The 14,967-nt window shown below is 40.8% G+C and overlaps 1 long non-coding RNA gene across 2 annotated transcripts in view; it reads left to right on the top strand.

Moving 5' to 3' along the window:
• Positions 1-11,599, top strand: part of LOC141934178 (uncharacterized) — a 31,964-nt gene extending 20,365 nt beyond the window's left edge. Inside the window, exons 2-3 of one of the 2 annotated variants that reach the window (XR_012626288.1) lie at positions 6,632-6,795; positions 11,516-11,599. This is a non-coding gene — a long non-coding RNA (uncharacterized LOC141934178). Of the gene's footprint in view, positions 1-6,631; positions 6,796-11,484 lie in introns of both variants that reach the window. The other variant, XR_012626287.1, reaches the window with a different exon arrangement.
• The last annotated feature ends 3,368 nt before the right edge of the window (positions 11,600-14,967 follow it).

Below are 14,967 nucleotides of genomic sequence, written 5' to 3'. Positions count from 1 at the left end.
CTGGTATCTCCATGGCACATCTAAATAAGGTCCTAGTGTGTTGGGATGTACTGTGTTTCAGACTGAATGTGGATAAAATGTCCTTGATAAAGGAAGTCCAAGTATTTGTTGCTGAGGGTAGCCAGCAAATTGACAGATCATACTGTCCTGGCACAGCCATCAGTAAATTTCTATATTGAGTCTGAATATGGCAGTTTTTCATTAACTTTATTATTTCTCAGAAAGTTCACACAGGAGGGCTCAAACCTATTTTCCTTCTGTCCCAAAGGCTCCCAATAGTTTATGGCTCTGGCCTTGGTCTTGTATTTTTTTCCTGTTTGCCCCTCCACCAGTTTGGACAGTGAGAGAAAGTTATTGGTTTACAGTGCCTTTATAGCCCAATGCTATTTCTGTGATTCTATAGCAACTAAAATCCTTGAAGAGGATGTGGGAATTTTCTGTCCAATTTTTTTGACAAATATCTGTCACTTGGTTTGCCTACTCATTCCCTTGTTACTGCCTACGTAATCTTCACTTTTGCCCTGGAAAGAAATGGAAAACTTGGAGGCAGGAGAAAACCTACTTGTTAGTGCTGACTTTTAGAAGTTGCGGGTCTATTACACAATTTGGTGACTTTGTGGGGAGCAATTTATGACATTTCTGCTTTCCCCTGCCCCTCGCTCCTGTCCCTGCTCTGTGCTTCATTGTTGCTCCTCAGTTTTATTGGTAAGATTGTTAAAAAAATTACTTTTTCTTGATGCTTTGCTTCTGAGAGAGATGGCAGATAGAGAGTAGCTTATGTCTGCCAGGCCAAACAAGCTCAAGTGTATGGATCCAGTGGTGCAGTGCAAGAATGCAAACTGCTTTGTCTGCTCGGGGCTGGATTAACTCCCTCAAGCTATTGAGGGCCTGTTGTGCCAAGCTCTGTGCATACACACGCATCGCTGGTGATCCCTGACCTAAACACATGTGGTAACTGCACATAACCAGAGACAACCTGCTATCAGATGAGAAGGTGATAGGTGAAATGGCCAGTTAGGCTGGTTGGACAGACAGTGTGTACTGACTGCATGTCACCCAGTAGTTAGATATTCCACTGCCCACGCAGTGATGTTGATGGTGTTGTCCTATAGGTAGGCACCAGTTGAAGCCAGAAAAGACATCCGTGATATTGCTAGGATGTCGAAAGGAAACAACGTATGGTGAGAATGATATTCATCACTTCAGGTGGAGGTATGTGGGTGTTATTCTGTACCCACGTTCTCAGGCTGAGGATATTATTGATAATTGTATGGCACCAGTGATGGAGATACTTATTTTTGCCTACATCTGAGTAAGTCTTTCTGATGAAGATCTCTCTGTGGTGACATATGGTGTCATTGTTGGCAGACTGCAGAGCTCACCACTTTGGGGCAGGAAAATGTAAAATCTGCTTGTAACTGAAGCTAGTGCAGACTGTGTTGGATTGCTTGGGTAGCCTTACATGGAAAAATGTCATTTCATGTCTGTGAGGCCATCTCCTTGTGTGCTCACAGGCAAAGTTAGGTGTGTTGCTTTTAGTAGACCTGCTTTACCTTCAGGTGGGTGTCAGGCAGCCATCAGCTGTGACTGCTGCCTCAGTAGCTTGCTGCTCTGCCTGTGGCTGTGCTCCCTGACTTGGATCCAGAGGGTCTCTCTAGTCTTCTTTCTCATTTCTGTGAGAGGCTGAGTAGCTCTTGATCACAGCTCTCCACTTAATTTTGGTGTCAGGTTATACCGACTCTATGACGGAGGATGAATATGATTATGGTAGAGCACAGTATAGCTACAGGACTTCCTTTGGGTTGACTTGAAGATGGAATTAATGGAGATGGCTTGAGCAACTACTGCCCTTAATTCATGTCACAAACCTTTTTCCAAAGGTCTTTATCAGTGCTGGAGGCACAGCCAAGCAGAAATAAATGTGACCATGAGCTACAGCTGGTAGTGAGTGCATAAATATGAAGTCAATCATTTTATTTCATGTTAATGTGTCAGGCTGTAAACTGTGACAGGTAGATAGTCCACCTGGCAAGCTCTTCGGCAGGCATGGCAACATTTGGAGCAGGGTAAAAAGGACAACTGAAGGTCAGCAAAATACACTTCATGTTATGAATGGGAAGCTTTTGTTCTGCAGAGAGGAAGATGAAAAGGTCTTAACTGTGACTTGGGTTTTAAGCTTGTATAATGGGGGTCCTCTTTTTCCAGAGAAGTTGACATTTAATTTGTTGTAACATTATGATAAAATACTGAAAACTAAGGTCTTTGACCTGACAAATTGATGGCTTGTAGGAGTATCCCATGGGAGCCAGTGTTCAAGGAAATAGGGCTTGCAAGATCAGGCAAGAGTTGTGAGTATCAGTATGTTTGGTGAGACTGCCTACTTACGGTTTATGGTTAACTCCAGTCCTGGGATAAATTATGCAGCCTCACATCCTTGTATCTGCTGCCATTATAAGAATGCCCTGTGCTTGGTGATTGGCTATGTTCCCCGGAGTGCTCAGGACTCTCATCAGGACAGTGCTCCCTCAGGCTATAGATATCAAAGCAGGATCTTTGTACGTGCATTTGGCATGATTTGGTTGGCTATAGGAAGGTTACGTGCTCACATATGAGGCTCTCCTGGAAAAGTCTTCACAGGATATTTCCAGCCAGGTTTTGCTTTGAAAGCTGCTGCAGAGCACTGGCTTTCACAGGTTTATACTGCTTTGAGTCATTTGCCCGTTTAAATATCACATCCAGTACAATGCTGTAAACAAGTGAGCAAACAGCCACATAACTATGGTTCCCAGGAGAGAATGATCTGTTAAAAGGGAAAAGTGCTTGTTTGGTCACAGCTGAGTTACTAATATTCCTATAAATTGCTTCTTTAAGGTTGTGTAACATGTTTGGGAATGTGGCAATAAGAGATGTTGAAATGGGGAACAGACTTAGAGGAGCAGAAATGGAAGGAAGCCAAGCCAAAATACACAGTGAGCCTTTTCCAGAGACAGGTCAGCAGTGATCCAAGTGTATTCCCACAAAATGGAAGTTCAGAAGGGAACTGTAAGCAGTGGAAAATATTACATGCTCAACTTCTGTTATGAACCTCAGTCACTCTGAGTTCACTGCAGAAAAAATGTTCCTAGAGTTTAAAGCTCCTTCTTATTCTTTTCTTTTCCCCCCTTTTTTTTTTTTCTCCTATGTTTAAATATTTTTGGGTTAGGTAGGCTAAAACTAGGAGAAAAAATTAACTGTTTTTCTAACATAGGAAACTTCAACAATAAAAATACTTCAGAGCTTTTCATTTGTCAGGATAAAACATTCGTTTCTCCTTAGGAGGAAGGCAGCTCAAAGGGGAAAAGTTTTGTGGAGTATATTTCCACTTGGCTTTTATCTTTGTTTTAAGCTTGAAAATTTCTTGCTTTTTACCATCTTTGTCAATATAGACACTGTCCCTCTCTAAAAACAGCTGCCCAGGCAGGGGCAGGCAGCCCCTCTGTGAGTGGGGAACCACCTGGCCTGAATTCACTGTTTGTTCTCAGCTGAATGTTTTCACTGGGGAGCATCATACAAACAGTAAGACAGTCTTAGGTGTAGCTGTTACACTTACAACTCAGACTGGCCGTTCCCATGTACACTTGGCCTGGTAGTTGCTGTTTCTATTTCAGACCTGGAGAAGGGCATACATACTCCAAAAACCTCAACTGCTGCATCAGTTGTGCATGCTTGCCTAATAAAAACTATTACAGCCTTGCCTTTTATTGTATCTTGCTTGTTTGAGATATGCTAGCTCATGTCAGCCAGACAACCATCTCTATAATCTTTCAGCTGAAGGTGGGATGTTTTTGTTTGCTTTATTTGTGTGTGTGTATATATATATATATATAATAGCCTGTCTGTTACCTTTATTTTGAGTTCTTTAGTGTCCTAATGGCTACACGTTATCTCAGCTAGGGAATAGTACCAGTGATCACTTGCAGTGTGCAAGCACAGTCCTATAAGCCGTTTTCTGTGAGTAGGTCCCCATGAAGAAGACTTTGTGATGTTTATTAATATTTAGCTTGTCTTTCATTGTAAAACTATTGTTTGTTGTGTGCATATCTGCTACCAGTGTGTTGCTATCTAATCACAAACTGCATGCAAACTGTGCTTTTGTTTGGAAGCAGACAGAAACCATTAGGAAAGATCAGAGAACAGTCTGCTCTACAGCTCTGACACTACAAAGAGAAAAGACAACCTGGTAGTACTAACAGCACCAAACTTCTGGCACTGATTATGCTCCTAAGTCAGGAACTAGATTCCTTAACATTATTAATGGAGAGAGACAGAGATGCTTCCTCTATTGAGGAGGGGATTTATAGCAGGAGTGTAATTTAGATAAACTGGCTGACCCTGGGGATGTGCATCTGTCTCTCCCTCTCACTATTACCTACAGAGGACCTGAAAGACTTATGGTAAGTATCAGCAGTTTGGTCATATGAATATCCACCTCTGCCTCGATTTCTCAGTTAATAAGGAAATCCTGTACCACACTTGTTTGTGTGGGGTTTTATTACTGCTCTTCAGAAAGCAGACTAGACATCTTTGTGGGTTGTCCCTGCTCTTGATCTCCCAAAAAGAAATAGGTCAGAAAGCCTTCTTCCCTTTCTGCCATCTGTGGCTGGTCAGGTTGTCTGTCTCTGTTTTCTTAACCCAGTGATAATTATTTTGTTGGTCCAGACAGACCATTGTATGTTGTACACTTGTTAAAGTGCTTCCGGGCCAGAAGCTTCTGCACTTACTTTATATTGAAACTGAAGTAAAAGGGAGGAAGAAACATCTTCCTAAGGCTGATATGAACAATTCTGGAAATTCAGCTGATCTGAAACTTGAGACTGGGAAATTCCCTTTGCAGGCCAGTCATAGCGAGCTGGTCAGCCATGTTACTGCTGTTGTCCCTATTCTGCTACCATGGGAGATCTGAGATCAAACTCAGTCTCCTGGTTCATAAAGGCCTAAATAACTGGGGATTTAACAACTGCCAAATTCATCCTGCCAGAGAGTTAACTGGACCCTTTCCCACCCTGCACTTTAGTGGTTATTGTACAACGCCTCTCTGCAGGCTTTTTCCTGAGGTGTGATGCTTCATTGCTTGGGTGGCTGCTCAGCCATGCTGAGGACATGGGAACCATGACTGCTTGCAGTGTCATCTCTTTCCCAGCTGCTGCCACAAGGAACTTGTTTTTAGCCTTGGTAAAAAGTTCCCCTTCTCCCAGCCATGGGAATTCAGCTTTTTACTGATGTAGCTGGCTTACAGTTACTGCTTTCTATACCTCTTGGCTACACTTTTTTTCACAGTTCCTTAAAATTTGATCTGTTCCTACCTTTAAATGACATGTTGCTAGTGTTCAGCGTGTGACGTGACCATAGGGATTAGAAGTGTGTTTTCCTGAAAGACATGTATTAAGAGGCGCTCATTATTTGCCTACTTGAATTACACATGCTGGGGTCTCCATCTGCTCTGGAGAGCAGCTTCCCAGATGCACACTGAGTTCATCATCCCTACCACCTCTTCCAAGAAGAGAGAGATGAGCTGCCCTTATTGGAGCTCATGGATAAGTGAAGTCTCTGTCTGTTGGAGAACCCAGATTCTTTCAGAAGTAAAAATGTCTGGTTAGGGTGAAAAGCCTGAAATTCTATTCTACAGAATAGCAAGTGAAGAAAAGCATTAATCCAGATTCATTTTTGTGGTGCTGATCAAAGTATTTTGGAACAGTATGTTGTACAGTATAGCAATACTTTGTTCTAGCTCAGGTCAGAACAAGCCTGTGTCCCCTCTGCTGTTGCAGTGCCACATGAAATTTACAGTTTGACGGTCTTGTGCTTCAATTCTGTATAAGCATTTCTCCCAGGCTGACCTGCATTTCTTGTGCTTGCCTATGATCAAAAGTCCCATGAAACTCAGCATTGATCTGACCATAGTTTGGCAAAATGCATTGAAGTAAAATGGCAACTAATGCCTCAAACTGCAGCTCCCTGAGCCTCAAAACCCAGAAGGCCAAACAGTTTAATAATTGAGAGATGTATGATTTAATTCAGTTTACCTGTTAGATTTTATTCAGTTTTCCCACAGATAAGAAAAAAGAAGAAAGTTGAAGGTATATTTCATATGATGGGAATTATTTTAGCAGAAAAACTGTTGTTGAAATATTTTTCCAGTTATACAATCACTCATCAAAGATCTTGTGTCTAAAATGCCCTCAGTTTGCAATTCAGACTTGCTTCCAGCTCACAGGTGGTACTTTTTCAGACAGTCTAGAGCCTTGCTAACCTTTCTAATTATGGAGGATCTCAAAATGGCTGTTTGTGGCAGAACAGACTGCCAAAAGAGATCACAAGAGATCACCACAGCTGACTATTTTTGTTTGTTTTTGTGATTTGGGGAAGAACTTCAGAAAGTAACAGCTTCCTGAAATCTTTCTCACAGACCTTAAAACAAAAATAACAAAACAGCTCTTAAGAGTTAAAAAAAACCCCAGCCGATCCCACAGGTGTGCATGAGTATGTGTAATATGGAAAAAGAATTAAGTATGCTCTCCAAGGTCATGTTAAAAGCAGAAGTGAGTAAAAACTAGTTAACATGTGGGTTCACCTTTGCTTTTTTTGTCTGCAGATCCCACCCCTGGTAACACATACAGCTCATGGAGCACAAATTATATATACCGGGTGTTCATGTGGAAAATCTGTATGGCCAAAGCATCCCGACAAACCCAGTTCCTGCTGGGTGATTTAAGAGTCTGTCTTGAGGGAACGAGGGATTCAGAACTCCCCATGCAGGTGAGTGTAAATCTCTTCCTCCTTTCATGGTTTTACTTTTGCTGGTGGTTTTAATTTCCATTTACAACCATTTATTGGAATGAAATGAGAGTCTTGAGGTGCTGCTGTATGGTTCATTAACCCCAGGGTTTTTGACAGGCTCTTTCCTTGCTGAGGCTTCTCTGGCTAGCTCTGCTCACTGGAGTGATTCTGAACCTGCTGCCAGTCTTGCCTGCATCCACAGTGTAAAGGGAAGGTACAACAGGTGTCCATTTGCCTTGGGAGCAATATTTCATGGCTTCTGAGTCATGCTCAAAAGGCCAAAGGGGCTTTTCTTGCATCACTTTCCCCTGTACCAAGCCACTTCCCAAAGTAAGAACTCTGGGCACATTAAACTTGAGATTTTTATTTACTTTTTCATAATAGTAATGAGTTGAAAGTGTTTCTGCATTATGTAATCACCTAATTCTGTTTGTTTGGTGGTTTGGTTTTTTTTTAAAAAAAAAACAACTGGAAACTAGACCTCTGAGTGTTGTGGTGAATTTATCCCTTCAAAATTAGTACAGCCCATAATGAGGAGATGGGATGATGATTGGTTAAAATTAGTCTCCCCCTGAGCTTCTGGCAAAGGATTTCGAAGTGTAATTTATGCAGCAGGCTTTTTAAACCATGAGGCTTCAATAATGTAGTAAAAATATACTAGTAATGTAGATACATGTGGCTGAGGTTAACTGCCTCTGTTGAATTTTTCCAAAGGAAAAAAGTCTCAGCAAGCTCTGAAGGCTGTCTTGAGGATGAACTCCAAAACAGGTATTTCAGCTTGATCAACTGATCATTTGGGAAAAAGCTGTTGTCTTCAGGAGCCAACAGAAAACTGCCACAAGTACCTTGAATATCTACTTGAAGATAAAACCCAAATCTGGTCTGAGATGTTGGAGTATTGTTGCCTGCAGTCAGCAGGCCTCATGTCTTTTGTTATTGTAGGCTGTAAAACACGAACATCTGGCCTGCATAGGTAGACATGGAACAGTGCTGGTGCCAGGACTGCTCTACAGTTTGTGGGATCATGCCTGACCTAGTGAGGAGATGTATTAGCTCACTGTGTTGGGCAGCCATGTACAGTCAAAAATTACAAACTTCATTCTGTATAAGGCTTTTAACAATTCACAAAAATGGCTTTGTCCCTCACCCAGAATGGTTGAAATTGCCTCAGTGAACTTTTAACTCTTACAAAGTGTAAAATCCCTAGTAGTTGGTGCCAGGTTGCACTGCCATGTCCCATGGCTGGTAGAAGAAGGGACTCCCCCAACCCTCCTCTGGGGTCCCCTTAGTATGGCCTCACAGGCTGAGCTGCAACTTGGTTGGCTTACCTGTGGTGAGTCCACGTGGTTGCCCAGAGCCCACCTGCCTGACAATGTGGCAGCCACTGCCAGGGCAGTTTGTCCACATTACTGCAGGCTTGGGGCTGTCTGAGGATGGACAGCTTAACAGCATAAAGCCCTTACTATAGAGCAGGGATGCCATATGTGGTTGCTAGCAACCGCTTCACATGTCAAATAAAATTCCTCAGCAGCAGAAAACAAAGTTATCACAGCAGGCCAGCTATATATCCAGATATACAGGAATATGTATGTACTTTGTCAGCCTCACATAGGGCTTGTGGAGTGAAGTTTTGGAGTTGTGAGGTCTTCCTGTTAGCCAAAACAAGAGGCAAACTTGCATTCCGTGCAGGGCTTCTATTTTTGGAGGGCAATCATTCATCTTATTTAAAAAAATATTTTGCTTAGCCCCATGTTTTGCTTTCTGGAAATGGCTCAGCAATCTGAGCATTATCCATGCAAACCTCCACGGAAGTAAAACTTGGTAACTATGAAGGCTCAAGGCTTTGCTCTACCCAGGAGTAAGTTGTCTTTGTGCTACTGAAGTCAGTAACGCTATGCACTTGCACATCTGCTGAGCATCTTGTCCACAAGTATTTGCAATAAGCTTGCAGTGATACTTGTTTCATAGAATAAGGGTTTTTTTTATTCCTCTTCATATCATTCAAGATACAGACTCCAAGAACTGTTTCTCATCCTCTGTGTCTGAGTCAGTACTCACATGAGAGCTGTCCATGAATGTGACCAGAGAATTGGGCTTCTGGCCAATAAAGCTAATATTTTAGAAAAGGACATATCAGGCAATGTAAACTGCCCTCACAAGGAAAGTTTACATGTCTGAAATGTCTAATGCTTTTTAATCTTCTGCCTCCCCATGTACTGCCAACTTTCTCCATGAGAATCAAGCTTCCTAAGCCATCCTTTCCGACTGTAAATTATATCTGGCCAGGAGATAGACTATGTAGTTGCTGGCCTGTCTCAAAAGGATGTATCAGGTAATTATTAGTCTGTATAAACAATTCACAATCAGCTAAAAAGATTTTTGGTTTAATTGTATGCATGACAAATGAATACATTAACCTTTAATCTATTTCTAGTAGTTTCATAAGCAGCAGAGGAGCTAACATTAAATACACTATGAATTATTCTAAATCCTCTAATCCTGGAGTTTGCGAAGAACTCCGTTTTTCTTCCCATATCCTGCTCTTTCTAGACCTGAGTGAATCATCACACACCAAGGTGATCATGACTGCGCTCAGCTGGGAAGCAATACTTAAAGAGTGTGCTAGATTTTCTTGGTTCCACTTACATTCACTACCATTCCCCGATATATATATTCTTTTTATCTTCCTTTGGCTCACACTGCCTCTCCTCTGGGGTTTATGGAGTTCCTTTAGAAATTAGCCCATTCTGCAGTTGCCAGAGAAATGCTTTTTCTTTCTAGATTCATGGTTTGCTTTTTTTTTTAGCATGTAATATGTGCATGCCTGGGGACTCACAAAAACCTGAGGCCTCTCATATGTTCCACTGCTCCTGTCACTGATGCACAGAGTTTAAATGCTGGCTATATGTGTCTCATGAAACCTTCAGTACCACACTGACTTTTGCCTCAATCCCATCTGTTTTAAGTGAGTTTTTTCTGCAACATCTCTGTGGCTCAAGTCCTTGTTTAGTTTGCTCTGAAAAGCTGCTCCAATTCCCACAGTACCTTTTGGAAGCTAAAACCCAGTGCCATGCAGGAGTTAAAATACAGAGCTCTGCATTGTATTCAGGAACATAGCAACCAACTCACAGAAGCAGCTTCATTAGAGACAGATGCCTCTGGGATGTTTTTGATACTGTATATGTGCATAGGCCTATGCCTGTGACACTTTTCTTTGTCTCACTTTCTCATTATATTTGCAAGAACTTACAATATTCTCATTTTTAGCATTAGTGGCCTGTGTCGAAGACTTTTATTATACAGAATTTCAACAGGTGATAGTCCCAGGTGTGTTGCCCTGCAGGTTAATACTCCCTACCTATGCAAACTTAACTTACCAGGTTTTTAAAATGTCAATTTAACAGTATTGACACTGTTTTCCATAAGGCAGCTTAATTGTAATTCCCTGATTATGAAGTAATGTCATTCAAATCACAGCTGTTGCAAAACATAATAATCAAATTGTGATCCAATGTCTGTCATTACCCTCAGCTAGTTTGTCATAGGTATTAAATACAGAGGTTATACATGAGATCATATATCATAGATCTTTAAGGAGATCTGGATAGTGACAAGAGTAATGCAGAACCACTACCTAGAGTCAACATCAACAAATACTCCCAGGCCAAACTTGTACTGTGGATTTAACATTTGCTTGCACGTATTTGTGTGTGCAATGTCAGACTGTTTTCATTCTGCTTTTTGTCATAAGTTTTAAACAATGTTTATTTTTTTAAAGAAGTTTTCAAATATTAAAAACAGTGTCTGTAATGGAGTGTCTATGATATTTCTTTCCTTGCTGTCAATTTGTTTCTTCCTTTGGTGTAGTTTTGCTTACACTGAGTTTTACATTATATGGGACTTAGTCTAACTGCAGGCCACCAGAAGAGACAGTCCCACTCCCCCTCCATTGCCTGTCATGCAGAGCCTGGTTATGGTAAACAGCTGGTAAATGTCTGGTCAAGGCAGGAACTGGTTCAGTGAGCAGATTCAACCCCAGTCTAACCCCCTGTAACAGCAAGTAGTTCTGTGGGAGATGAGCGAGCTGGACGATGCATGGGAGGATGGCAGATGCTGCAGTCCCAAAGGGGAATGGGGAAGGAGATGGCCTTCCCCTCTTGGTGGCTGCCCACAATTACAGCACATCAGCTTTCATGCAGAGTTGTGCTCTATTTTCTTCCTCTTTACAGAAATACTTCCTGTTTTCAAGGTTTTCTCATCCTCTGCACTATAAACTCTTTAAATGAAATATATGCACTGATACGTTTTCAACCGAAGAACAGGTATTCCATTTCCATAGATGATTGTAAACTTTTTTATTTCTCAAGACTTTATTTCTCCTTACGAGGAGTAAAATGCTCTGTGTATGCCTCAAGTTTTACCCATCTTTATTCCACGAGTCAACTTTCTCTGCAAAATCTTTATTTTAGATTCAGATGTCACATTAATCAGGGTAGTCACGTCCTGTTCGTGATAATCATCTCATCTAAATCCAACATAATATTCCAGTCAGTGGATGTATCTAGCTATTGAATTCTGATATTTTTTTCCTTTCTGTAGCTGAAATTTTTTTATTTGGAATACGTGCGCTTTGGACTGGTCTTGGGTATATTCTTTTCCTTTTCACAGACTGATGTGAAAATGTCTGGTTTTCCTGCAGACAGAGGAGTTTTTTCCAACAGCTGGACACTCTGCATGCCTGTGCTTGCTCCCACGTGTGCTCCTTACCTCCTGCAAGTTTGGGCTGTTCACAGACTTTATAGAATAAGCACACCGAGTTGCCTGTGCTACTTACTGTCTGAAGGTCTTCCCACCAAGATCTGATGGGTATGTTCTGTACGTCTAATCTTTATGTTTCTTCTAATTTTAAATACAGCAAGTTTTAAAATGTTTTGGATTTCTGATCCCCATTAAAACACTGGCATGACTAAAAGACTTCATAAACAGTCCAGAACAAAGTGCTTGACTGCACAGTCGGCATCCTTCATTTCTCTGTAAAGTTATAGCTACTAAATGTCTCTCTAATGCCCAAGAGACATAAAAATTGCAAAGCTATGGCTACTTTATGCTTTGATTTTTGGTTGTAGGGTGTTTTGTTTTCAGAAGTCTGTACCCTGTCATGAAAAGAATATGTCCCTATTCAAAGCTTCTTTATTTGTTGCATTCCTGGAAAGTTCAGGATGCAAAAGAGTCCATGTTCCTTGCACATTGTTTTTTGCTTTAGTTTCTCTCTTTTAAAAGGCTTTTTTTCTATCTCTACCTCAATTCTGCTAACTAGGCAACATGGTTAGGTGCCAGCTAATGAGAAGCAATCACCAGAACTTATGACGTAGAGGGGCTGCTGATATAACTAAGAAACATTAGAAGAAAGTGCCTAAAAGGAAAAGAAAACAAGAGTATATCTGCCTTTGAAGGCTTCAGGTCAAAGCTCTGTGCAACTAACTAAACTGGTTCTTCTAGACTGCTCCATTTTAGCCCAAGCTGTAAAGGCTGAATAGCCTTACAACTTCTAAGAGAATTTGGAGGCTCTGCTATTGATTTGTGGAGGCAAAAAGCCAAAAATTTTCTTATGTTTGCCTCTAAACTTGCAGGCGTCTTTAGCTTTCTAGGAATGGGTGTCACAACTTTTCTTAAGAACCAGATAAAAACTGAGCAGCTTTCATTGTTCAGCTCCCTGTACCAGCACTCACATGGCTGGTGCCCATCTCTATTACTAAACATTATAATTTTAAAATGTTACTTGAAACTAATAAAAATAGGGGTAGTTTCCATAATGTGGTGCTCTCTTGCTTTTCCACTGAACAGACCCAAAAATACTTTGGCTCATGTTAGATAACGCAGTGAAAGAGAAAACGCTTTTTCTTTGATCCGTAGAGTTTGAACTGCAATGTAAACCAGATGGAAAAATCCCAGCAGATAATTTTCCCTTCTTTTGACCATTGAGGGCCATCAATCCAATCATATGAGCTCAGAGAGCCCTTGAACAGCCATAGCATATTTACAAAACGAGTTGGACTGAGAATTTTATTGTTTGAACACAGTGGCTGCATGGAAATAATTTAATGATATACCTATCATATTGTCTAAGGAAAGGCTGAATTGTATAAAAGACCTTTCACTCTAACATGGATCTGAAACAGGGTGACTGGGGCCAGGAAATCAGGAAATTTGTGGAATTCATAGTTTGACATGCTTTAATTTTAGTTGCCCTAAGCACTATAGGCAGCTCAGTTCTTCAATGTCTGCTGTACTTCATAATTTCGCTTACCCTACTGCAAACAATTTTATTAAAATGTGTACTAAATTAATGCCAGTTTTACTGAAAAAGTTTCAAAAGAACATAAAACAAATGGTAAACTGAAGTGGAACAATCTTAAAATACAATAAGCCTGTAACAGGATGTTTATCAGACACATATGTTCCACCTTTAGGTTTTACGTGCTGAATAGGTTTTGTACAGATACATCTCTGCTGCAGAAAAAACACTGGTAGAGAAGCAAAACCAGTGATGTGTAAACAGGCTATGTAAATGCTTAAATCGCCTAATAAGCATTCATTAAAATGTCTCCATTTAAGACTGGTGTACACGGGCATTTACTTTTTACTTTCTTAGCACTTTGGTTAATTAGGTATACTTTTACTGCACTGATGCTAAAATCTGTAGCAGTGTTCTCATTGTTAGTTTTCAGTCAACAATGAAGAGCAAAGTCTCAGATTGCTTTGGTTGTGCACAGGATCTCTCATACACCCCTTCCACCTCATGAGACACCAGCATCCTAAAATCAGGCCCTGCTGAGGTATTTACACAGAATGGCACATCATCAGACCCACAAGGAAAGTTTAGGAATGATAATTTTATGGAAAACTTTTATATGAAGGGATACTTACTCCAAAGCTGTTGGCACCTGGTCTGTCTCTGCTGTAGCTGTCTAGCCACACCTGTGATTTTCTGATTAAAGATTCAGCCACTAAAGGAATTGGCCCCATTTCAGTAGCAGGTACGGATTTCTGTGGTCTCAGTAGTGACTGGCAAAGGGAGATGACCTCTATTTTAACAGATGAGTCCAACAAAGGTAAGGAGACTGTAGGCTTATGCTGCTGTAACTCAGCTGTTTTTAATGGATTTATTGCAATACTGGCATGAACCAGCACTGGAAAAGACTCAAGGCCAGACACAATCCACATAGTGAAAATATTTCAGTTCAATCAAACATTTTCTGTGGTACAGCTGTTTGTTGGCAGCACATAGACTTCAAATCTTGGAGAGCTGATCACAGGCAGGCAGATGTATTACATTATAGGAACTGCCACACTTGGCACTTCTGAGTGGTGTCTATTGTCTTTGCAGGAAGAAAAAATCTTTGATAAAGCTTTCTGATTCAAATTCTGTAGAAAGCTTGTTCACCTGGAATGGCTGCTGTATGCTCTGGTGTTAAACTTGTCAGTGCAGGGAGAGCTGCATTCCCACATACAAGCATATTGGATAACTCATCTGCCTTTAAAGTGATCTTGGCATTTATTTTGGAGGCTCATCTGAATATGTGAACACAGGTGTTCTTAATTCTTATCTCTTCAAAATTCTTGTTAGTGTGTGGATTGCAGAATTTGAGCTTTTTCATTAAGAAATTAAGTTTGTCCTGCCTAGATCCTAACAGATACTTAAGAAAGCAGTCTGTATTCCAGTGAACCCTGTTCTGTTTAAGTAGATGCAAATGACTCTCTAGCAGGTGGCTTAGTGATCCAGTACAACCAACATTTGCATACCTATTTTGAGCTAAGTTACTGCTTCGTGACTGCTCTTGTCCTTGCAAGTGAGTTACAGTTTTAAAGATAATGCATACAAATGCAGAACTTTGTTCTTAAATTGTGCCAGCCAACTAGTTTATTAGCTTGAGCAAACACTTTAGCAACTTGCTCAGTCCTTTGGAGCACAAAGACTAGAGACTGCAAAGGAGGAGTTTTCCAGAGAAAACCGTGGATAAAGTTAGAGCTTAAAAAAGAAATTTAGGCTCATATTTGTTGTTGAATAGACGTGTGATACCACCAGCCCACTGGAAGCGAAGGCATTGTGTCTAATTATTTTATGAAAGATATATGCTCATGTGTCTGCTT

Source organism: Strix aluco, chromosome 1 (assembly GCF_031877795.1).
Source record: "Strix aluco isolate bStrAlu1 chromosome 1, bStrAlu1.hap1, whole genome shotgun sequence".
NCBI classification, from domain to species: domain Eukaryota; kingdom Metazoa; phylum Chordata; class Aves; order Strigiformes; family Strigidae; genus Strix; species Strix aluco.
This window is presented reverse-complemented; position numbering and strand designations above follow the sequence as displayed.